The sequence below is a fragment of the Copidosoma floridanum genome, unplaced genomic scaffold (genome assembly GCF_036245765.1).
Source record: "Copidosoma floridanum isolate Cflo_tuat_1 unplaced genomic scaffold, Cflo_Japanese_pri ptg000020l, whole genome shotgun sequence".
Classification (NCBI taxonomy): Eukaryota; Metazoa; Arthropoda; class Insecta; order Hymenoptera; family Encyrtidae; genus Copidosoma; species Copidosoma floridanum.
The window spans coordinates 28,192,737-28,217,363 of record NW_028321897.1 but is presented as its reverse complement, the minus strand read 5'-3'; the positions used below and the strand labels follow the sequence as shown (position 1 = coordinate 28,217,363).

The window sequence follows — 24,627 nt, the reverse complement described above, 5'->3', positions numbered from 1 at the left end:
CCCGGGTCATTAGGTGATAGGCGCTTGTGTTATTTTAGTAATTATTTATTTAAAAGAGTGGCCAGTAAGTGCCCCGGGTCATTGGGTGATAGGCGCTTGTGTTATTTAAAAATTATTTATTTAACAGAGTGGCCAGTTAGCGCCCCGGGTCATTGGGTGATAGGCACTTGTGTTATTAATATTACAATTTTGAATTTTCGCGTGTCTTTGGCAATGCCCCTTCACTGCTGAGTTTTCTGCTCGACGGAACATTCTCCCTAGATCGTATAGCTATATATACGATCTAGGGAAAAAGTTCCGATATTGAATCCGCCTAACTCAACGCTGATGCTACGGCGTGAGACAACTTTTTTCCACTGATCGGGGCGACCCGCCGCGGCCAGCCGTCGAACCAAGGCGCACATTTTTCGAGAGTGCGAGACTCGTATCGAAGAGCGTGCGCCTACAAGAAGAGATGTGGATTCGCGTGGAAATGAGCATATAGGCGCACATTTTGGCGACACGTAGAAGGGGTATACCGAATGTGTGCCTACGAGGAGAGGAGTGGAAATGTTGACTATAGCTATATATCTGAGCGCACAGCCAAAGCAAGCGACGACACGAGTTTTTCTCTTTTGACTGCAACCGAGTATATGCTATATATATTTAACTGACTCTTACTCTCTCGCTCTTGCTTGAATGATATCTATCAATCTTACATTCGATTAAATCGTGAAACTAAATGCTCATATAATTATATGCACAGAATTTGATATCAAAACATTTTTTTTTTCCGTACGTTAACACTTAATTTGAAATCTGGTATTATTTTGAAAAAATAATCAGCTTAATTTTTTTAAAGATAACAGTTCAGCTATAATCACTGGTTAATTATTTTTCCTGATCATAATTGTTATGAACTGTAGGACAAGCCCCGGAGGTTATCGATGAACATATGTGACTTTAAGATCCCTTACCCTCGAAGTTTCGATAGCTCAGGTAGTAAAGGCTTATGCCACTACTGTTCTCGTTTTGCTATCTGAGGATCGATTCCAACTGTCGGCAAATTTTTTTTTTTAACGTGATTCATCATTCTAGTTTGTTTTCTTTTTATTTATGTTTTATTTCTGTTTTATAAATAATATTAACAAACCCTTTTTTCCCTATACATCGAAATACATTCTTTTAATACTAATTATATTAAACAATTTCATAAGCTGATACTTATCGTTAGCATGGCCATTTCGGAATTTCATATAAATTCTTATAAATTATAGAAAATTATGTTCAAGGTTAAACTTTTACTTTTTTGAAATTCATAATGTAAGTGACAAGTGGTTGTAACTACCAGGTAAAAATTTTAAGTAACGTAACAGTTAACTTGATATATAAGATCTGTTTTTCATTACTGTTCAGATTTTTGTTGCATAATTTTCAAAGGTATTAAGTTTTGATACTTACATACGCTAATTAAAAGTTTGGTCTAGGACCAACATTATGTAATTGAAATTGAAATTACATATTTAATCAACACAATAAGTATAGCTGCTATACTTAAAATTTTTTTACAACAAAAGACGGAAAATAAATGTTTAGGGAGTTTTATGTAAGTTTTCTTGTGCCTCCGAAGATTATGGTTATTGTATAGATAGATAAAAATATCGATCAGAACAGCTTAATCATTTCTTAAAAAAAAAAAATTAAAATTTATGAAAATTATGTATAAGGATTTTTTCTCTCTTACTTTCTTTGGAGTTTTAAATGTAAGAATTATACTCATATCCTAAGCAGTGTGCCGAGATCGTGCTGAGAACTCGCGCACACTTGTGCGCAGCCGGCCTCCGATTGGCCGAGCGACTGCGCGTCGTTTGAACGTCCAAAACTCAAAGACACAGCGCTCAAAGCCCGAACACATAAAACCCAAATGCCTAATCCCAAACGACCCAGTGCGCTTACTTGGCCGCACTTTTATTTTATTTATTAATTACCAAAATCCCAAGCGGCTAATCCCCAACGACCCAGTGCGCTTACTTGGCCGCACTTTTATTTTATTTATTAATAAGAAAAATCCCAAGCGGCTAATCCCCAACGACCCAGTGCGCTTACTTGGCCACACTTTTATTTTATTTATTGGTAAGAAAAATCCCAAGCGGCTAATCCCCAACGACCCAGTGCGCTTACTTGGCCGCACTTTTATTTTATTTATTAATAAGAAAAATCCCAAGCGGCTAATCCCCAACGACCCAGTGCGCTTACTTGGCCACACTTTTATTTTATTTATTAGTAAGAAAAATCCCAAGCGGCTAATCCCCAACGACCCAGTGCGCTTACTTGGCCACACTTTTATTTTATTTATTAATTACCAAAATCCCAAGCGGCTAATCCCCAACGACCCAGTGCGCTTACTTGGCCGCACTTTTATTTTATTTATTAATAAGAAAAATCCCAAGCGGCTAATCCCCAACAACCCAGTGCGCTTACTTGGCCCCACTTTTATTTTATTTATTAATCACCAAAATCCCAAGCGGCTAATCCCCAACGACCCAGTGCGCTTACTTGGCCACACTTTTATTTTATTTATTAGTAAGAAAAATCCCAAGCGGCTAATCCCCAACAACCCAGTGCGCTTACTTGGCCACACTTTTATTTTATTTATTAGTAAGAAAAATCCCAAGCGGCTAATCCCCAACGACCCAGTGCGCTTACTTGGCCACACTTTTATTTTATTTATTGGTAAGAAAAATCCCAAGCGGCTAATCCCCAACGACCCAGTGCGCTTACTTGGCCGCACTTTTATTTTATTTATTAATAAGAAAAATCCCAAGCGGCTAATCCCCAACAACCCAGTGCGCTTACTTGGCCCCACTTTTATTTTATTTATTAATTACCAAAATCCCAAGCGGCTAATCCCCAACGACCCAGTGCGCTTACTTGGCCACACTTTTATTTTATTTATTGGTAAGAAAAATCCCAAGCGGCTAATCCCCAACAACCCAGTGCGCTTACTTGGCCGCACTTTTATTTTATTTATTGGTAAGAAAAATCCCAAGCGGCTAATCTCTAACAACCCAGTGCGCTTACTTGGCCGCACGTTTATTTTATTTATTAATTACCAAAATCCCAAGCGGCTAATCCCCAACGACCCAGTGCGCTTACTTGGCCACACTTTTATTTTATTTATTGGTAAGAAAAATCCCAAGCGGCTAATCCCCAACAACCCAGTGCGCTTACTTGGCCGCACTTTTATTTTATTTATTGGTAAGAAAAATCCCAAGCGGCTAATCCCCAACAACCCAGTGCGCTTACTTGGCCGCACTTTTATTTTATTTATTGGTAAGAAAAATCCCAAGCGGTTAATGCCCAACAACCCAGTGCGCTTACTTGGCCGCACTTTTATTTTATTTATTAATTACCAAAATCCCAAGCGGCTAATCCCCAACGACCCAGTGCGCTTACTTGGCCGCACTTTTATTTTATTTATTAATAAGAAAAATCCCAAGCGGCTAATTCCCAACGACCCAGTGTGCTTACTTGGCCGCACTTTTATTTTATTTATTAATAAGAAAAATCCCAAGTGGCTAATCCCCAACGACCCAGTGCGCTTACTTGGCCGCACTTTTATTTTATTTAAGTGCGGCCAAGTAAGCGCACTGGGTTGTTGGGGATTAGCCGCTTGGGATTTTGGTAATCAATAAATAAAATAAAAGTGTGGCCAAGTAAGCGCACTGGGTCGTTGGGGATTAGCCGCTTGGGATTTTGGTAATTAATAAATAAAATAAAAGTGTGGCCAAGTAAGCGCACTGGGTCGTTGGGGATTAGCCGCTTGGGATTTTTCTTACCAATAAATAAAATAAAAGTGTGGCCAAGTAAGCGCACTGGGTCGTTGGGGATTAGCCGCTTGGGATTTTGGTAATTAATAAATAAAATAAAAGTGCGGCCAAGTAAGCGCACTGGGTCGTTGGGGATTAGCCGCTCGAGATTCTTCTTATTTATAAATAAAATAAAAGTGCGGCCAAGTAAGCGCACTGGGTCGTTGGGGATTAGCCGCTTGGGATTTTTCTTATTAATAAATAAAATAAAAGTGCGGCCAAGTAAGCGCACTGGGTCGTTGGGGATTAGCCGCTTGGGATTTTGGTAATTAATAAATAAAATAAAAGTGCGGCCAAGTAAGCGCACTGGGTCGTTTGGGATTAGGCATTTGGGTTTTATGTGTTCGGGCTTTGAGCGCTGTGTCTTTGAGTTTTGGACGTTCAAACGACGCGCAGTCGCTCGGCCAATCGGAGGCTGGCTGCGCACAAGTGTGCGCGAGTTCTCAGCACGATCTCGGCACACTGATCCTTAGAAATTGTTTTATTATTATGAAATTCCGAAATGGCCATGCTAACGATAAGTATCAGCTTATGAAATTGTTTAATATAATTAGTATTAAAAAATGTATTTCGATGTATAGGAAAAAAAGGGTTTGTTAATATTATTTATAAAACATAAATAAAACATAAATAAAAAGAAAACAAACTAGAATGATGAATCACGTTAAAAAAAAAAATACGCCGACAGTTGGAATCGATCCTCAGATAGCAAAACGAGAACAGTAGTGGCATAAGCCTTTACTACCTGAGCTATCGAAACTTCGAGGGTAAGAGATCTTAAAGTCACATATGTTCATCGATAACCTCCGGGGCTTGTCCTACAGTTCATAACAATTATGATCAGGAAAAATAATTAACCAGTGGTTATAGCTGATCTGTTATCCTTAAAAAAATTAAGCTGATTATTTTTTCAAAATAATACCAGATTTCAAATTAAGTGTTAACGTACGGAAAAAAAAAATGTTTTGATATCAAATTCTGTGCATATAATTATATGAGCATTTAGTTTCACGATTTAATCGAATGTAAGATTGGTAGATATCATTCAAGCAAGAGCGAGAGAGTAAGAGTCAGTTAAATATATATAGCATATACTCGGTTGCAGTCAAAAGAGAAAAACTCGTGTCGTCGCTTGCTTTGGCTGTGCGCTCAGATATATAGCTATAGTCAACATTTCCACTCCTCTCCTCGTAGGCACACATTCGGTATACCCCTTCTACGTGTCGCCAAAATGTGCGCCTATATGCTCATTTCCACGCGAATCCACATCTCTTCTTGTAGGCGCACGCTCTTCGATACGAGTCTCGCACTCTCGAAAAATGTGCGCCTTGGTTCGACGGCTGGCCGCGGCGGGTCGCCCCGATCAGTGGAAAAAAGTTGTCTCACGCCGTAGCATTGGCGTTAGCAATCTCTCTACTCATCTCTGACTGTCCCTATTCAACGTGGCTCATCCTTAGAGATAATATAATGGAGCTGTTCACATAGACATTTTTTGCTTATTTCATTGTGAACGGGTGTATTCCGCAAATGCTGCCAGCAGTTAAGTTACGTAGGTCGTGGTAACGCCGCATGGTCGGGCAGCGCTAGCGTCAACCTGTACTAACTGTCGGTGGGTTCCGCATGTCAATAAACTTTGATATTTTTTACTGTTTTCCAGCGTTGGGTTAGGCGGATTCAATATCGGAACTTTTTCCCTAGATCGTATATATAGCTATATATACGATCTAGGGAGAATGTTTCGTCGAGCAGACAGCACAGCAGTGAAGGGGCATTGCCAAAGACACGCGAAAATTCAAAATTGTAATATTAATAACACAAGTGCCTATCACCCAATGACCCAGGGCGCTAACTGGCCACACTGTTAAATAAATAATTATTAATAACACAAGTGCCTATTACCTCATGACCCGGGGCGCTTACTGGCTACTATTGAATAATAAATTATCAAGGAATTACAAGAGCGCCATTCAAAAAGATCTTTGTCGTACTAGATAGCTAGGCAATTAAAATTGTGATATGTTTACATATGTTATCGATCAACTTTTTATTATTTAATAGTGTTGCAAATAAGTGTCTTGGATCATCAGGAAAAATCCGCCTAACCCAACGCTGCTGTTTTCGCTCCCATGCCATCTGATATTTCGGAGTTTGTTGACATGCGGAACCCACCAACAGTTAGTACAGGTTGACGCTAGCGCTACCCGACCATGCGGCGTTACCACGACCTACGTAACTTGACTGCTGGCAGCATTTGCGGAATACACCCAACGTTTATATTGAAAAAGGGGTTCCACTGTTCCACTAAACTCAAAGTGAGTGAACAGACTGAGCAGACGTATACCTCTTTTTCCATCAGGCAACAAAGCCTATGGTCGCAACTATGTTGACTGACAGGATCCGTACCATATAACTATTTTTCTGTACATGGGCCTATGTTATAACCTTAGAGAATATATACTCTCTAAGTATATATTCTCTAAGGTTATAATATAGGCCTGTGAAGCAAAAAAAAGTTATATGGTACGGCCCCTGAGAACACAGCATAGGTCTGTTCAGTCTGTTCACTCAATTTGAGTTTAGCGGAATAGTGGAACCCTCTTTTCAATATGAACGTTCACAATGAAAGAAGCAAAAAATGTCTATGTAAATAGCTCCGATACAGGAAGCGAATTGTATTTTCTTCTGTAAGTGGAAGCGTACGGTCAGTAGACAGAGGAAGACGACTGTTTTGGTCTTGCATCTCTCTCTGCATTGATTGGCTGCTGCTTGAGTGTATATAGTAGTAGTATAGTAGAGCAGTAGGTATATATATTGAATTAGAGGGAGAAGAGGGCATTTAAAATAGCCAATCAGGATAAGAGCAGAGAGAGATGCAAGACGAACACAATCTGTCTATCATCTTACATGATGGCATGGTCTAACGCATTGGGTCAAGCGTCAGACCATTCTCTGTTTCGTGTCGTGCGCCTTAATCTTATGTTACATGTTTACACAAAAGTAACTAAATGTTCGTCACTACATTTTACATTAATTTTTTGATTTTTTGATACATGTAAATGCGACTATAGTTAACTGAGGCACATAGTTGTATTAATTTTTATTTTATTACCATCCTATTAACAGTTTATTCGTAAAACATATAATATCCACGTTTTGTATAGTTCCGTTAAGTTGTAAAAGCATAAGGTAAACTTAGTTTAATTGTAAGTTTTAATGATTTTAATTCCCAACGATCTTAATTCAAGTTAATAAAACTTTAATTATTTTTAACACATTTTGTTCCAACTTTATTATCTATTTATGCACACATGCCTATGCACATCCACACACGATTTTAGAAACTTTAGAGTTGAACAATTAAATGCAAGGGTTTGCATATTAATATCTGAAGTAACATTTAAATACATAATCATATTCTCTAAGTTTTTTAGTACAGCACATGATTTCGCAAGTGTGGTCAAAAACTTCTAAAAAAATCTAAGTATTTAAAATAAAATCTACTTTGTTACATCGAAACCAGTGAAAAGAAATAGTCTGTATACCAGACTAATTCAACTCAACAAAAGATTTCTTGGTTGCTTCAATAAGTGCAGTACTGCAATACCCGAACACTAATATCACAAGAACAAGTCAATTGAAGGAAAAAAAAATGAAAAGCTTTGAAATCTTTAATATTAGATAAGTAAAATAGCCGCTGAATCTCTTAATTCATATTAAAGGAAACATTTTGTGCTTTTGAGACGTAAACAACATCGCCAATTACGGGAAAAATATTAAAAATTTCGATGAGTAAGTCTTGTCGTCAAATAGCGTCTAAACCTTGTTTCGCTAATATCTCGAAAACATCAAAAGATAAAATAAAAATAAAAATACCAGCGAGTAGAGCGGAAAATTTCCTATCGATTAGATTTTTTTACCTTCATTAGGTTGCACTCAAAATTTCTATACAATCAATAAATTGTTTTTCTGTACATATATGTGTGTGTCACGCGAGAGTGAGTGAGACAGAGCGTGTAGAAAAGCAGACGATTTTATTTTGCTGGCTATATATACATAGATGGACATGATGACAGTAGTACTAGTAGTAGTATGTGCCTGTACGCGTTTGCATAGGGTACACCTATATGTTGAGTGTGGCGTGGTGAGAGGGGCGATGTGAATGAGGAGAGGCAGCAACGATACTGGATTTTTTTTTTTCAGCCTGCGGGCGGCGCGCAATAATATTTAAGGACTAGTTAAAAAAATATTAATAATGAAAAAAAAAAGTCTCTGGGAGACGATTTTTTTGCCTTTTTTTAAGATTTCCTATCAATTGGGCATAATCTCATAAGCATAGTGAAGTTTTTAAAAAAATTTATATATTTATTTCACGAATCAGCCGAATAACCTAGTAGCTTAGTCAGGTTGTAAAGTGGTTAGGTTTTGTTTTTATGTAATTGAGTTAGATATTGGGATCATTCCGGAATAACATTACAAATAATATGTCAGGGTTGCGCCAACCAAATTTCGTGTGTAAAATTTGCAGGAATTGAAAAATTGCAAAATTTTCTTTAAAATCCCGTGTTTTTTTATATTTCGACAAATATCTCAATATTTAGATCTCGTAAAAAAAATGTTGCAGAAGGTATATTTTTCGTCGATTCATCAGCTATACGATGAAACTCATGAAAATTAAAAAATTTTAAATTTTCAATCGAAAAATAAGATAAAACTGCAAAAAACATACTCATAATTAAGGCTCTGGAAAAAATAAAAGTTGCTGTTTGTTTTCCATATAAAGTTAAGACTAAGTAGTCCAAGTTACGAACAACGTAAGTTCCAAATTTCATCAAGATCGGTTAAATAGTTTTTTTCGAAATTCATTATGCAATAAACAATTGCAAAAAAATTTAATTTAACGTTACGGCTCTTATCGTATATCCACATAAGTATCGATTTTTTTACATAAGCTCTATAATCTACATAATACTTCGGTAACATAAAAAATTTTATTTTTTTATTTTTAAACGTTTTTATTTTTACCTTCACTCGGTCTCATTCAAAATTTCAAAATAATAATTAAAACCGGTATTTGCGTAAGATGCTAAGATACATATGAGTAAGAGATTCAAGCGCGCAGGGAGAACAGAGCAGAGAGAACAGAGAGTGTTAGTAGGCGTACACATTATATACAATTCTATAATTACATGCAAACAATGGATATCATGAAGAGTCTCTGCATGTGAGTACATTAAACTATTTATTGAAATTATAAAAGAAATGCGACCAAAGTCTGTGTTTTGGAATTAACAAAAGTTCTGCCATCATCATACGTAAATTTATCATGAACTGCAGTATACAAATCATTAAATTTTTCCACTTCCATGTAAAATAAGAAGACTTTGCTTGTACAACTATTGACGTTCATTACATTTAAAAATTTTTACTCTTCTTACAACATTTAAACTCTTCTTAAAGCTTGTTTGCCACGCCTAGTTATAATACAAAAACAAAAAACCTTGGGTTATTTTTCATCAGACTTCTGCGTACACTCTTTGACTGCAGGAGACTGTATTTTTATGTATGTAAATGTATTGTAGAAAAAGTTGAAACTTAAAAATGTAATGTATGTTAATAGTTGTATAAGTAGTCTTCTTATTTGTACATAAAAGTGGAAAAATTTTATGATTTTTATAGTTCATGCCCAATTATTAGGAAATCCTGAAAAACGCAAAAAAAACTCGTCTCTCAGAGACTTTTTTTTACCATTAATAATATTTTTTGGACTTGTGAATATTATTGCGCGCGGCCAGCAGGCTGAAAAAAGAAAATCTAGTATCGTTGCTGCCTCTGCTTATTCACTTCGCCCCTCTTACCACGCCACACTCAACATATAGGGATACCTAATTCAAACGCGTACACGTACATACTACTACTAGTACTACTGTCATCATGTCAATCTATATATATTGCCAGCAAAATAAGATTATCGATGGTCTGCTTTTCTACACGCTCTGTCTCACTCACTCTCGCGTGACATATACATATATGTACAGAAAAACAGTTTATTAATTATCTCGAAATTTTGAGTGCGACCTAATGAAGGTAAGAAAATTTAATCTAATAAATTTTTAATATATTTCCCGTAATCAGGAATTTTTTCTACTCAGAAAATAAGGATGTATGGCTCAGTCCATGAAAACTGCGATTTTTCATGCCCTAATTGAGATTTTTGAAATTCGATGTTGAGAATTTTTTCATTATTTCCTCTAATTTAAGCAAGGTCCAATCGAGTTGAAAATTTTTGTGCTCGTTTCTACGATCATTTTTTGAAACCAATGTTAATTAAAACGTAGTTTTTCGAAAACCTTAAAAGAACGTTACAGTAATGACTCACCTATTATCATAACAGTGCTTTTTTTGCTAATTTGTGAACCCCTAAGTTAAAATTTTTCAACGAAATTCTGTTCGTCACATCTGGTCCCTAGACCCCTTAGTGCATTATAGGGTAATCATCTTATCAATAATTTCGAATATCTCCGAGATGAAAGGTGCTACGGTAATGACCGCTTACTTTATTAAGAAAAACGCTCTCTATTCACGACGACACTACAAATAGCCACATCCACATCCGGGTCTTAAAAAAATTCGACAGCGTTCTCGTACACTCCGGAATATAAAACAATCGATTTCTAGTGTCTAAAAATTAGTCGCTTGGCCAAATTATATTATTTATAGTGCGTGATTTGAAAGTATTAAAAGCAATCTTTACGAATGAAACATCTGGTACGAAAACAAAATTTTTTGTACACACTATTGCAAAAGATGCTCAACACAATCAACTTTTAGGCGGTTCATAGTAAAAAAAATTAGTAACGAACGTTTAGGCACCAAAAGCTGCTGAATATGAAATTTTTAAAAACTCTACGTGATGTTAATAACATTTTATTCTGTTTTTGTAATTTTACAGCCACGCAAAAAAACTTAAGACTTAGGCTGCAGTTACATGGAGCGCAATAGAGTGTGCAGGATAGAATTATCCCCATAAGCGACTGTGTTAAGTCTATTGCGCCCAAGGCTCTCAGATTATTGGGAGTTCGCCGCATGCGCAGTGCGCAATCATCCTCTCTCCATAGAGCAAGCTGGAGTGGAAGAGCCCCCCTACCTAGGCCTTTAACCTAAGCCCCGCCCACTTCTCAAAACTTTAATATGACACCTTGTACTGTACGAGTACGATTGACGATAGCCTTGTGGGCTAAGTCTTTTGCTCTAGCCAAACATGCCAGCTTTCAAATCTCACTGATAATTTTTTTTTTTCCATCTGCTTAATTTTTATAAGTTAGTTTTTTGTATTAAAAAATATTTTGTTGGTTTGTTGCCTTTTTTTAGGTAAATGCTTGGTACATGCGATGAGTCGTCACTATGGATGATTTCAACAAAGCAAAATAATAAATTGCTTTTTTTTATTAAAAAAAATGCTTGTAGTTTTTTTTTTTTTTTTTTTTTTATGTATATTATACATAAAGTGTTATGACACGTTTATGGAACTATGTAAGCTCATGTATAAGGTTTTAATACTAAGAGATAATTTAAAAAAATTCTCTGTACAAGACAAGGTAAGTAAAATTATAAAACAAATTATTCGTCACTTATTAAGGAGACCCAAACAGTAATACTTAGTAAGTTAAGCGTCGAATAATAATAATTAAAGTATTATTAAGTATTTAAAAATTACCAAATGACACGTCTTGATCATTGTTAATTTAATTCACAATTACATTATTATGGTCGGTAAGCAACACTGTTTAATATATTAATCTGTCCCGAATTGCACGAACTTTTTTTTTATCGGTGTATCATTAATAACTTACTGTGCTACAAGTATTTATTCTTGGAAATACGTATCGTCGAAAAATATGGATTGCCATAAAAGCTCATGCTGCAATTTCTCAATATTTTTCTTTATGTACCCGAAAAACACTCGAAAAAAAAATATTCGTACGTTTCGTACGTAAATATTTACATTTACGTACGAAACGAAAAAATAAAAAAAACAAAATAAAAAATAAATAAAATAAAAATAAAGAAAACAAGTTCTAGGCGACAAAATTGGGAAAGTTATTAAGCATAAGTTGCAGAGTTAATTTGACGTCAAGGAAGCAACGTTAGAACAAAAACCATTATTCTTTTCGTAAACATTTTAAAACTTGAATTGAAGTAAGTTAACAAAATAGTGGTAAAAAAAAAAAGATACAAACATGGTACTTCTATTAGCAGTAGTAAGGTAAGAGTTTGTTGTTGATATGTTGCAAAGTTCGCATAACAGAACAGGTCGTGTGCGTGAACTTGAAAGCTCCGAGGCATCGCATTCTGAGAAGTCCAAAATATTAAAGACTTTTAATGTAGATTGGTTGCGTGACAAAATATTTCACTGTTGCTTTGAATCATCTGATGCTGATGGTAAAGTTAAATGCTTACCTTGTAAAGTAGATATCATGACAAAGCAATGGTGAATTTTGTTGCACCTGCGGTAACATCCTTATCCAAAAAAGAACAGCGTTAACAGTCTGAGCTCAGCTTATACCTTTTTTTCGCTCAGCATAACATTAGTAGTAACATTATAAATGACTTGCTTTCTTCAATTAAAAAAATGTCTGAGAATTCTAAAGCCACGCAGTCCATGTCAGTTGGTAGTACGAAATGTTCGGGACTTATTGTTAACGTTTTAGTTTGTGACATTGAATCAAAAGTGGAAGAAATCTTGAAAAAAGTACCTTTTTCTTTACTGATAATAATGGCAACTTTGGCTTCGGCAAAAAAAGTTTTTGAGTCTTTTAAAAATAAATTTGAATAGTTTGGAATTCCGTGGGATAATGTTGTTGGGTTGGCATGTGACAATGCAAATGCCATGATCGGTCGTTTTAATTCATTTGCTAGTCATTTAGGAGAACTGTCACCTAATTTTATGCTTATGAATTGTATTTGTCATTCATTTGTCCTCGTCGCGAAGTAAAGTTATGCGTGTCTTTTTTTTGCAAATGGTGGAAAAACTTGAAAAAAATTTTTAACCAAATTCTTATTAAGGCTAGATTTTACAAGCGCCTTTAATTTCAGCTCCGAAAAAAGTTTGTAGGATTATTAGAAGCACTGTCATTAAATGTCTAAAAATGACCATTTTCGATGGTTTCAATTTTTTTGTGGGAAAAATTGTTGACTGACTTAAACTCAAGAAACTTTATTTTCTTTGTTTTTTCAAGTTCTACTTCAGAGTGTTTTTCGTTTGTTGCAAGAAATTTTTTTTTCGCATCGAAAATCACTAAAAACTTGGTTTACAGACCTTTTTAACGGTGTTTTATATGGATTTTGAAAAAAGTTGCTTTCCAACAATTTAATTAAAAATTTCTGCTATTTTTTCCATAAAAAAAGTGGACGAAAGATTTTTTTTAAACTATGGGGTCAAATACGCTAACTCGCCTATACGATGTATAGTGGTGATTATTGGCAACCAGATCTCGATACTTACAAAGTGTAACTAGAGAAAAATAATTAGTGAACTTTAAATGAGTGATTAAGTAACAATAAATTATTTACGTTACGAGTGCGGAAAAGAAGATTACCGGCACGAGTTGTGATCGACGCGCTCAAGTGGCCAAAGTTGCCGGAAACGAGTGTCAGTTGAGCACACGAGTTACTAGCATCGGCCACGAGTGCGAGTCAATCACACGAGTACGTACAAGATTTTTTGTTACATGTGTGAGGATATTGATATAAATTTTAAAATAAGTAACTCAAATAATGAATTCGAAATTTATGCACTTTGCATTATTTATTTATACGAACTGGACACAATAAGTATTAATATAACGAATTTATCCACCACTAAAAGATAGTTGAATCTAAAATAAAAAATAAATAATTCACAAGTAGGTTGTGTGGGGTCCAGGGGCGGCAGTCCCTGGTAGGGGCCCAGGGGGCGAAGCTCCAGGGGGGGGGGCGAATCCCCCCTCGATCCAAAAAATCAAACGATCGTTCTTTTAAAAAAAAAATTAATAATTATTTTCCAAACAAAAAAAAAAATACTTGATGTAATGAAGGTATCATTAAAAAAAAATCACTACGAGAGAACAACATTGTACTAGGCTCTGTCCTTGTACCAACCAAACCGACTCTATTATATATTTATTGTCTGTTCAGCGCTACACATATAGTAATCATTCCTCAAAAAAACATTTTTATTTTTTGAAAACTGTATAACTAAACCAAATTTCAATAAAATTTTATGATTTTATTTAAAAAGTCTTGCGTTTCAACTGTCTAATTCAATAATGTTAAAATTAAATAGAGTATTATTTACTACAGTTTCAAAAATTTATAAAAAGTAGGTGCAAGTTATTTTTACTGAATTCCAAAATATTCTATGTGTATAAAGGATTTATTAGTTACATTTCAAATAACGTACGATATTTTGTCAAAAAATATTGTTAGGAGAGTGAGAGATTATTTTCTGCACACTAAAAAATGGTTTCCGCACACCAAAAAATAGTTTTCCGCACACTGGAAAATAAAAAATCTTTGCCGCACACCGGAAAATGGTTTTCCGAACACTGAAACATAATAAATTTTTGCCGCACACTGAAAAATAGTTTTCCACATTTTTTTCATGATCAGTGTGGAAAATTTAGTATGTTGCCCTAAAAATAGTGTGAAAAATACCAATTTTTCGCACACTATTACGAAAAATTATATAATCATTCTGCTTTAATGTCTTACAAAAAGTACGTAGTATTTCTCGTGCGTGTGGTAATCAGACGGTCGAACCCAAGTGCGGTATAGTAACCTCACATAGTTCGATATTGTAGCAGAAGTTATAATGTGATGTTCAGTTTTGAGTGCACCTAAAACTGTCACAATGACATGGAAAGGTTATTATGCTTAATTTTGTTGGGATCAAGTGAATGGAACGTATATGAGAGTCATGCCGCACATTTTTTTAACAAAGCAGAATATTAGTACTATCTTGCAACAATGTTCTGCAAAGAAACTACTGTCCGCCACTTCTCACGCTGCTGACATTAGCCCTCCTTTCATAATTCAGTAGTCGGCACAGAGGTCATAAGAAGCGCTACTTTACAATTCCCAATTGGAAATAGTGGAAACAAGTGATGACTGCGGCAAGTCTTTTTTGCTATACTTACAAAGTATATTATTCTCAGCAGACTTAATTTAATACTACAATTCTTAACACTTGAGAGAATAAGTGCAATTTTTAATTCTTTTTATCATGATTGCTATAAACTGTAGGTCAAGCCCCAAAGTTTACCTTTATAACATCCCATGTAATACACTTTATTTTTATTACTTCAAAACACAGAGTTTCGTTTTTAAATTATAAAAAGCAAAAGCTCAGAGGTCTCGAACCGTCGAACCTGATTCTGCAAACACGTGACATATAACTTATTTCTTTTGAAATAAGCTATCGTCGCAAAACTTGAACTACGCGTGCAACCTCAAACAATCTTATAAAATGCTCATCTTACAGAATCAATTCGTATCAGTACACCAAATAATGTGATTAGTCAACAATTTCAACATTCTTTACCGCGGATGTACACAAAAAATATCATACACAATTTCGGCAGCAACTTGTACTTAATGTGAAATCCGAGAGATCAGCAGTTTTAACCATCAATTACTGTGAAATTATTGCACCACGACTGTGCTCGTGTCAGTCGAGAGTAATTAGGTTAAGCTCTGATTGGTTGTTCGGATCCCTAACTTGACGCGTCCTCCTCAAACGCAAGAGTATTAAAACTTTTTGCACTTAACAATATTCGCCTTTTCTCTTTCATCAAGTGCTCCAAAGTAACTATAAAGGTTAGATAGTGAGTTCTGTTGCGTCTTTTAAGCGGATGTAAGACTTAGTTCGGTGATTAAGATACGTGTTAAAAGCATGCATTTCAAGCAAATGTAACACTTAGTTCGGTGAATAAGCTGTGTGAGAAAGCTTGAGCAAACCAGGCCACTGTAAACTCGCCTAAGAAAGTGAATCAAGGAGGAACAAGAAAGAAAGAACCGTCGAATTAGGTTCTGACGTTAAAAGCAGAAGCCTAATTATTGTTATTGCCACGAGTGCTCTCGTGTAGGATTAGGAACATCGTGGCAGTCAACTTTGTAAGATCTTCCGACTGCATGCGCACAAGCAGTGGCTAACCAACGATCATAGAAGTAAATTAAGTTGAGGAAACTATAAATTATGTCATATTGTAAATGCGAATCTAAAACTTTATTATTTATACAATTTGTAAAATTAACTATTTCTGGCTTTTCTAAATTTATTAAATCATCAGATAAGACATAACTTGGTTAAATTAATTTTCCTAATTCAAAAACATTTTAATTACCTAATTATATGAAATATTCCAAGATCTATTCATTCTAATTGATGACACATAATTCTTACCTTAATGAATGAATTAAATATTGAGGAAAAATAAAATAGACACTGTATGACAAAGACCTTTACGAGGACGTGAGATAAAAAGACGAATAAGATATGCTACTACCGTATAACATAAGACATAAACTCTAACAATAAGTCAACGTCAGCTCAGCGTACACCACTCCATACGTATCATTTGGTGAAACCTAACACCACAACGCCGAGTCAACGATTGCAAAGAAAAGTATACTGTAAGTAAAAGTAAATAAGGCCTTCAGGCCGAAGGCTGATTCCTGACGAACAAAAATTAAATTTATTGGTTTGTAGAACGAATCTTCGAGTTTCGCTATTTTATACGATATTTTTTCAAAAAAATTAAGACTATGATCGCAGTTAATAACACACTGAAGGTGAAAAAATGAGCTCATCGTGATTTTTTAAAAGGTGCTAAGTCACCATCTTGTTTTTTATAACAACTAATTAAATTATTTGATTTAAATGTCAGAAAGCATGAGTAAAAAGTGATCAAATTTTGAATCATTACTTAGTCACGCACTTTCAATACTGCAGTAGGCAGGTGTTAAAAGTTTTATATTAATGGCTCATAGCCTATTAATAAGTAAGGAATTAAGCATCATAGCTAAGTATTCTAGTTGTTTTTTAATTTAAAATTATAAATTACTGATAGAAAGGCGATGAAGATTCAAAGCTAAACATCCTAATTTATTTTTCTATTCAAATGAAATCCCGAGCAGCTTATCCTTCATACCACGACGCGCTTATTTTGTTATTATTATAATATTATTACCAGCGAGTTTACTTTGTTATTGAAATGAAATTCTAAGCAGCTAATCCCCAATGATTTAACGTGCTTTCTGCAAGCGCGTTTATTTTATTAATCAAATAAAATCTCCAGCAATTTATCCTTCATACCCCGATGCACTTACTACCAGCGCATTCATTTTATTCGCTAAATAAAACTCTGTACAGCTAATCCTTTCTACCCCGACGCGCATACTACTAGCGCGATTATTTTCTTATTTGAATAAAATCTTTAGCAGAGAATCCTATATAAGCCAATGCGCTTACTACCAGCGCAATTATTTTTTTACTAAATTAAAATCCCCAGCAGCTTATCCTTTCCAGCTTATCCTGACAAGCTTTCAACCTGCCCGTTTATTTTTTAATCATAATGAAATTCTGAGCAGCTCATCCTTTATTACCAGCCGCGCTTACTACCAGTCCGTTAATTTTTTTACGCAAATAAAACCTTAAGCAGTTAATCCTTCATAAACCCAATGCGCCTATTACCAGTGTGATTAATTTTTTGAATCAAATTAAATCTTGAGCACCAAATCTTTCACAGCCTAATGCGCTTACTACCAGTGCGCTTCTTTTTTTTATTTAAATTAAATCACCAGCAGCATATGCTTTATATGACGACGCGCTTATTACGAGTGCATTTATTCTCTTATTTAGACAAAATCCTGAGTAGCTTATCCTTTATAACCAGATACGCTTTCTGTGATCGCGTTTATTTTTTAATCCAATAAATTCTTGAGCAAAAAACTCTTTACAACCCAGTGCACTTACTACAAGCTTGATTAGTTTTTACTTAAATAAAACTACGAGTAGCTTGTCCTTTTTACTCCGACGCCCTTACTATCAGTGAGTTCATTATTTTAATTAAATTAGATTTCGAGCTACCCATCCTTAATACCATAACGTGCTTTTTACTAGCGCGTTCATTTTGTTATTTAAATAAAATCCTAAGCGACTTATCCTTCATACCCCGACGCGCTTACCACCAGCCCGTTTATTTTTCCAATTATAAGAAAATCCTAAGCAGCTCATCTTTTATAACCAGACGCACTTACTAGCAACGCGTTTATTTTTGAAGTTATACTTCTATAGGCGCGTTCTGCTCTACAGAGTATATCAACGATTTCAGATTAGTGACCTAGAGAAAAAGTGTAACGGAAGTGAATTTTGCTTAATTCTTCCTCTTTTGCCCTTCTCCTTTTGACGTACTTTCGGTTCCCCTATACCACACAAGACCACCACACCACTCAACTTCATCGCACCAAACTACATCACACATTTAAAATGTTTTTTTCTCCCTTAACCAATTTCCGAGATTTGAACCCCCGACCTTTTGCACATTAGCCAAGGCCCTTACCCACTCTGCTATGAGGCCCCAACAATAGAAAATCGATTACTTCATGGTACATTACAGTTCATAACTAAATTTTAATGTAAGTTTTTATTAACTGTGTATTAATTCATTTGTTTAATTAATTATTCATTAAATAAATAAATAATTTCATATATTTTTTTGGTATATATTTTTTTTTAAGTTTGGAAAGTAGTATGTATTAGCAGAGCAGCATTCATACGTATTAATAAACATTTGATTACTTATCATTGGTTTGTTACTTTTAAAATAAATAAATAATTGTGTATACAATTTTTTTGCATATTTTCATGATTTTCATGCAAATTTTTAAAACTTAACATGTGAAAGAGGGTAGAGTTGAACGATCTTTAGTTTTTTTTTTGGTATTTCTTATGATAATTTGAGTACACTTTTGATGTTTGAAAAATATCTGTCACAAAAACCTGTGTGCGATAAACGTCCTGAAGGGACATTCTCGGGCATGTACTACTATGCTTTTAAAGAAAGTGGCACTACAAGATGGTTTGTCCTAACTTTTGAGATAGAGTTATATTTTGGATATTAAATATGGACTAGAAATAAGTATGTATAAATATGAGCGTGACGTTATAGATGTTATCAGAGTAGGCAGTAAGAGATTGTTTTGAAACCATCGAATGGTTCAGTGAAAGTGCACGGTCGTGCACTGGCCAACCTCCATATTGTTTATATTGTATTGTGCCATAATATATTGTTTACAATTGTTCAGTTATAAGATATTAAAGCATTTATTCAAACCATACCCAACTAACATAGGTATACTCATTTTATCTATACAATTGTACCTCCTTTGTACACAATATAGTTTCATACGAGGTATATTTATATTTATAATTATACTATCTGCAATTAAATTTTATAGAAGTATAACTTCTCACTTGGGGACCCAAGCACTCATTGTCCACTAGTTCAATTTAAATTGAATCTCAAGCAACTTAGCAACTTATCCTTCATACACTAACGTGCTTACTACTAGCCCGTTTATTTTTTAATTATAACAAAATCCTGAGAAGCTCATCTTTTACAACCAGACGTACTTACTAGCAGCGCATTAATTTTTTTATTTGAAATAAATCCCTAACTAAAATTTACATTAAGGATAAGAGTAAGAAAATGAAAAAGGACAAGGAAAAAAGGCCCGAATATTTATTCTCGCTCCTTCATATTAGCAGCATCCAGGTACTCATTGGAGTCGTGTATGATTCCTTACGCTCGCGCCCATTGACTGATGTTGAGGAAGCTCTGCGTCAAATTAATTATCCGAGTGATTTTACAATTTTCACTGGTGATTTTAATGTTGATTAGGTCGCCTCGTCCGGCCCACGCAGAATACTCACAGACTCGTTATCTGTGTTCAGTTTGGAGCCACTAAGATTTCAGCCTGCACATTACAGTGGTGACGCTCACACAACGATCGATTATATGGGCGTGAGCGATCTGGACCGTGTGAGAACCTAGTCTCAGGAATCTTGGCCCCCCCTCGTTTCAAAACATGATCTATTGCTTGCAAAATTTTCGTTCACAGTTCCACAAATTCACCCGTGGCCACCTGCCGATCGTTTTTCCATTTGAACTCAGATGCATTCCATCAAGATTTGCTTGCGGTTGATTAGAGACAGGTTCACGGTATACGCAGTGTAGATGAGAAGGTTGCTTTTTTCACAGCATCTCTTCATGCAGTGTATGATGTTCATACGCCGTACCACTCTTTTGTATCTAGGAAGCATTCCTCATCTTGGTATACGCCAGCGCTTAGGGAGTCGATAAAGGCTCGCAACAGGGCGTGGAATGCGTTAAGTCGACATGGATGAACTTCTGACCTTCTTGAGTACAAAAGGCTGCAGAATTGAGTCAAGACTGCCACTCGGAATGCAATCTCTGCATTCTACTTTTCCAGGCTTGCGGCTGCAAGAAGTTTCTTGGAGATGCGGGAGTGCGTTAGAGAGATGGGCGCAACTTAAAAAAAAAGAGAACCCATTCCTTTTCCAGCAAGTACAGACGAGGTGAATGCTTTTTTGCAGGTCCAGGCCTGGGAGCTGTGTGCCTACTAGATTGACACTCTACAGCCCTCATAGCTTCAGATGATCGATTCTACTTTGCACACATCACGGTCCGTGACGTTATGAGTGCTGTGAGAGCTTCCAGGTCAAACGCAAGAGGGTCTGACGATATTTCACTGAGCTGCATCAGAGAGTGTTCTGCAACTGTACTTTCTGTGCTGCTTCATATTTTCGACTCTTCGTTGCAGACATGAGTTTTTTCTGAAGAAAAGAAAAAGGCCATCGTGTGACCGATTGCGAAGAAGTCTTTGCCGCTCAATGTGAATCAACTGCGTCCCATCAGCCTGCTAAATGCAGTGGAAAAAGTCTTGGAATCGTTTGTCTATTCTCAAATTAGTGTTTATGTTTAACAAAAAGATCTTCTTGGTACATACCAGTCAGGCTTCAGAAGTAGACATAGCTTACATAGTGCCCTTATTCAAATAGTCGAGAACTTTCGAGAGGCAGTCGATAACCACTCTGTTTTGCCCCTAGTCACTGATCATTAGATCTGAGCCTTCAACATCGTTAACATTGGCTTGGTGGTCAAAAACTTGAATTGATGGGATTCTCCGATGCTGCGTGCACGTGGATTAGGTCTTATCTTCCAGATAGACAATAAGGGGTAGTTAGTGATAACGGAGAGTGATCCGCTTGACTGGTCAGGTGTGCGGGTGTGCCACAAGGCGTTATATTAGGCTCGCTTTTATTTTCACTCTACATAAACGATGCCTCTTCAGTGCTACGTTACTCTAAGCATCATTGTTATGCAGATTCATACATGACCCTGCATATTCATGGTAGATTTTAGAATATTTCCCTTTTAGCCCAGAGAATAAATAGGGATCTTGACCGGCTCTAACAATAGTCCATCTGCAATGGTCTGCCCACCAAGCCAGAAAAATCACGTGCAGACTGGTTTGGAATAAAAAGCTACATAAGTCGAATACAAAACATAAACCTACCCCCAAATTTAATTCAAGGAGGTATAGTTAAGTATTGTGACACCATAAAGATCCGCAGAGTGCACTTGGACAGTACCCTTTCGTGGTCCCAACAGACAGTCAAAACTAGAGATAAGTAGGGAGAATGCCAGTACCCATGCTAAAGAGTGTGCCGATGTTTCGATGCTGATTTAAATCCCAATCCATGCTGGCCAGCAGATGAACTATGCACGTGTTTTCTATTAGCTGGCAGCTTGATGGCTCAGCTCGTGGGAGAGGTAAGAGGATTAATTTTTTTCTTTCATTTTTTCAGACCTGACAAACTCCACATAATTAATTTACCATTTTATTTAAGTAATAAACGAGTCCTTTACCCCCAATGACTCGGTGTGCTTAATTATTCTTCACTTTTATGACAAGTGGAATTATTGAATGATAAATGAACGCATTTACCACAACGACACAGTACGCCCGAATCTTTTTTATGTAATGAGTAATATTATTTAATAATATACGAACGCCTTTACCAAAATTCCCTAGTTCGCTGAAGTCTTTTTTTTAATTTTTAAAATGATTCATATTCGTTAGCCATTAATACATAGCTTAACTGTAATAATACGATATAGCTTAAATTAAATCTTAAGGGAGTTGGGTCGCTCCCGTGGGGAGGTGAAGGGGAGCACGTGTATGTTCAAAAGGCACCGTGCTAAAGTCTGCTGTACTAACCTAGCCTAAAAACATCCGCCCTTTCGATTACGGAAAATGCATTTGTATTCGACTCGCCAGTACTCGTTAACGTTTAAATAAAATACTTCAAAAAAATTACAGAATATTCTTCAAGGTATCTTGTTTCTTATGGTATTAATCAAATAGCCTAAATACTTTCTCTATGAGATATAAAAAATAAGGAGTAAACGGTATAGTCAATCTGATCTTCTTTTAATAAGAGTGTGCTATAAATTTTCGAAATTAGAGGTTTTAATAGTATATCATTAAAGTATAAAGTCTCATTAAGGCCTATACCAAGTTTGAGATCATAATTTTAAGTAGAATGGCTTCTAGAAGTGATTTTGTGAAAAGCTATCGCGCCATGTAAAAAGTCGAGCTGACAGCAAACAGTGTACTCAGTGCGTCTTTGTCTGCCACATGAATGAAGCATTCAAGCAGGAAAAAAATTTGTTTACGTTTGTGCAAATATCTCCATAACTACAGACGCGATTTTATTGAAACTTTGCACGTAAACGAATGAAGTTGTCATAAATGACATATCAGTTTTTCAAAACATTCTCATCACTGTGTCAAGAGTAATAGGTATTTTTTTACAACTTTTTTGATAACTTACATTTGAGCCCATGTTAAAGACGACAAAAAAGGGACACTTCATGAATTTTTTTCCCGAAATCTGTAGACGCGATTGTACTCAAATTTGGTGACTACATCCACGCAATGTTTCTTGACAACGTATATTTTTTTAAAAATATTTCCATCGTTAAGTGATTTGTCACCCAACTCCCTTAAGCTTTGGAACTTTACGATAAACATAAGTAACTTGTGATCTGTTCACACCCCATACGTTTATAGCTCAGATGGCTAGCACTCACGTCCAGGCTTTTGTTTTGTGGCACCGGGTTTGAATTTAACTTGGAGCAATTTTTTTTTAAATTTATTTTATTTTATTTTTTTTTTTTTTTTTAGTAAAACGTTCGATTAAATGTTTCACAATTCTTTTTTGAGTTACTAACATATTACGAATGACTACTAACGCATTATGTTTTACAGTGACCAAAAAATTAATAATTTCTAATTATTATGAAATAAAACATTTCTTACACTTCATAAAAACAAAAGTACACGACCTCTTAAGATTTACACAAACTCGCAACCTTATCTATTTGTTGCGCATGGTACCTTTTAATTTCCTTAAAAAACTTTCAGCTACATGTACAACTTCCAAGATCCGTTTATTACCGCCAATTTAAAAGAAAAAAATCATTCGTGTAATACCACTTAGACTGGTCGTTCATTGCTTGAAAATGGTACATCACACACTTTAAAACGTGCTCGTTTATTTCAGCTAAATTAAATCAGTCATATGATTATGTATGACCTAATACATGTGTTAAATAGTACATCAGAACTGGTTAAGTGATAATTATATTGTACTATTCAACAATTTTTTATGCTGTATGTAACTGAAGTGTGGAGAAAATAAATTAGCATTATGAAATATTTTTTGTCAATCAGTGAGCCCAAATGTAGTGCCGGACGTAAAAGCGAAATTCAAATAAGGTCTAACAACACAAGCGGCTATCACGGGATGACCCGGGGCACTTACTGGTCACTCTAATAAATGAATAATTGATTGATCTTAGAATAATCATCATCATCATCATCATCATCATCATCATCATCATCATCATCATCATCATCATCATCATCGTCATCGTAATCGTCATCGTCATCGTCATCGTCATCGTCATCGTCATCGTCATCGTCATCGTCATCGTCATCGTCATCGTCATTGTCATCGTCATCGTCATCGTCATCGTCATCGTCATCATTATCGTCATCGTCATTATCATCATTGTCGTCGTCGTCGTCATAGTCTGATATGCTGGGTTTCTTCTGATACCGTATTAGGCAGCTGTTGTGGCTCGTCGTTTTTGCGGGTGAGTAAAAATATGTGATTGTCGATTGGGTTTCTAGATAAGGTGTCTGCGTTAACGTTCTGGATGCCTGGTTTATATATTACATCAAACTGGAAATTAGCGAGTTTAAGTCGCCAGCGTGTGACTCGAGAGCATGGGTCTTTCATCGAATTGAGCCATACAAGGGGCCGATGATCGGTCACTAATATGAATTTTCTTCCGTACAGGTGTAGTCTGAATTGCTCTATGCAATATATTAGAACTAGGGCTTCTTTGGAGAAAGTACAGTAGTTGCTTTCACTTTTGGACAAGGTGCTGTATATAAAAGCAATGGACTTATCTATTCCAATTTCTTCGTGTGAGAGCACCCCTCCTATAGCGTAGCCTGAAGCATCTGTTGTAAGTATAAACGTTTTTCTAGAGTCAGGGTTGATTAAAATTGGAGGACAGCATATTTTATCTTTCAGGATTTCGAATGCTGTTCGAGTTTCTTCGTCCCACGAAAACTCCTGATC

General features: G+C 35.7%; 1 protein-coding gene across 3 annotated transcripts in view; it reads left to right on the top strand.

The window, feature by feature from the left end:
• The first annotated feature begins 6,801 nt into the window (after positions 1-6,801).
• The window catches only part of GlyS (glycogen [starch] synthase), a 1,005,553-nt gene continuing 987,727 nt past the window's right edge, over positions 6,802-24,627 (top strand). For all 3 annotated transcript variants that reach the window (XM_089593760.1, XM_089593761.1, XM_089593759.1), the window contains exon 1: positions 6,802-7,051. The gene's annotated coding sequence lies outside the window, so the exon portion shown is untranslated. The remainder of the gene's footprint in view (positions 7,052-24,627) is intronic.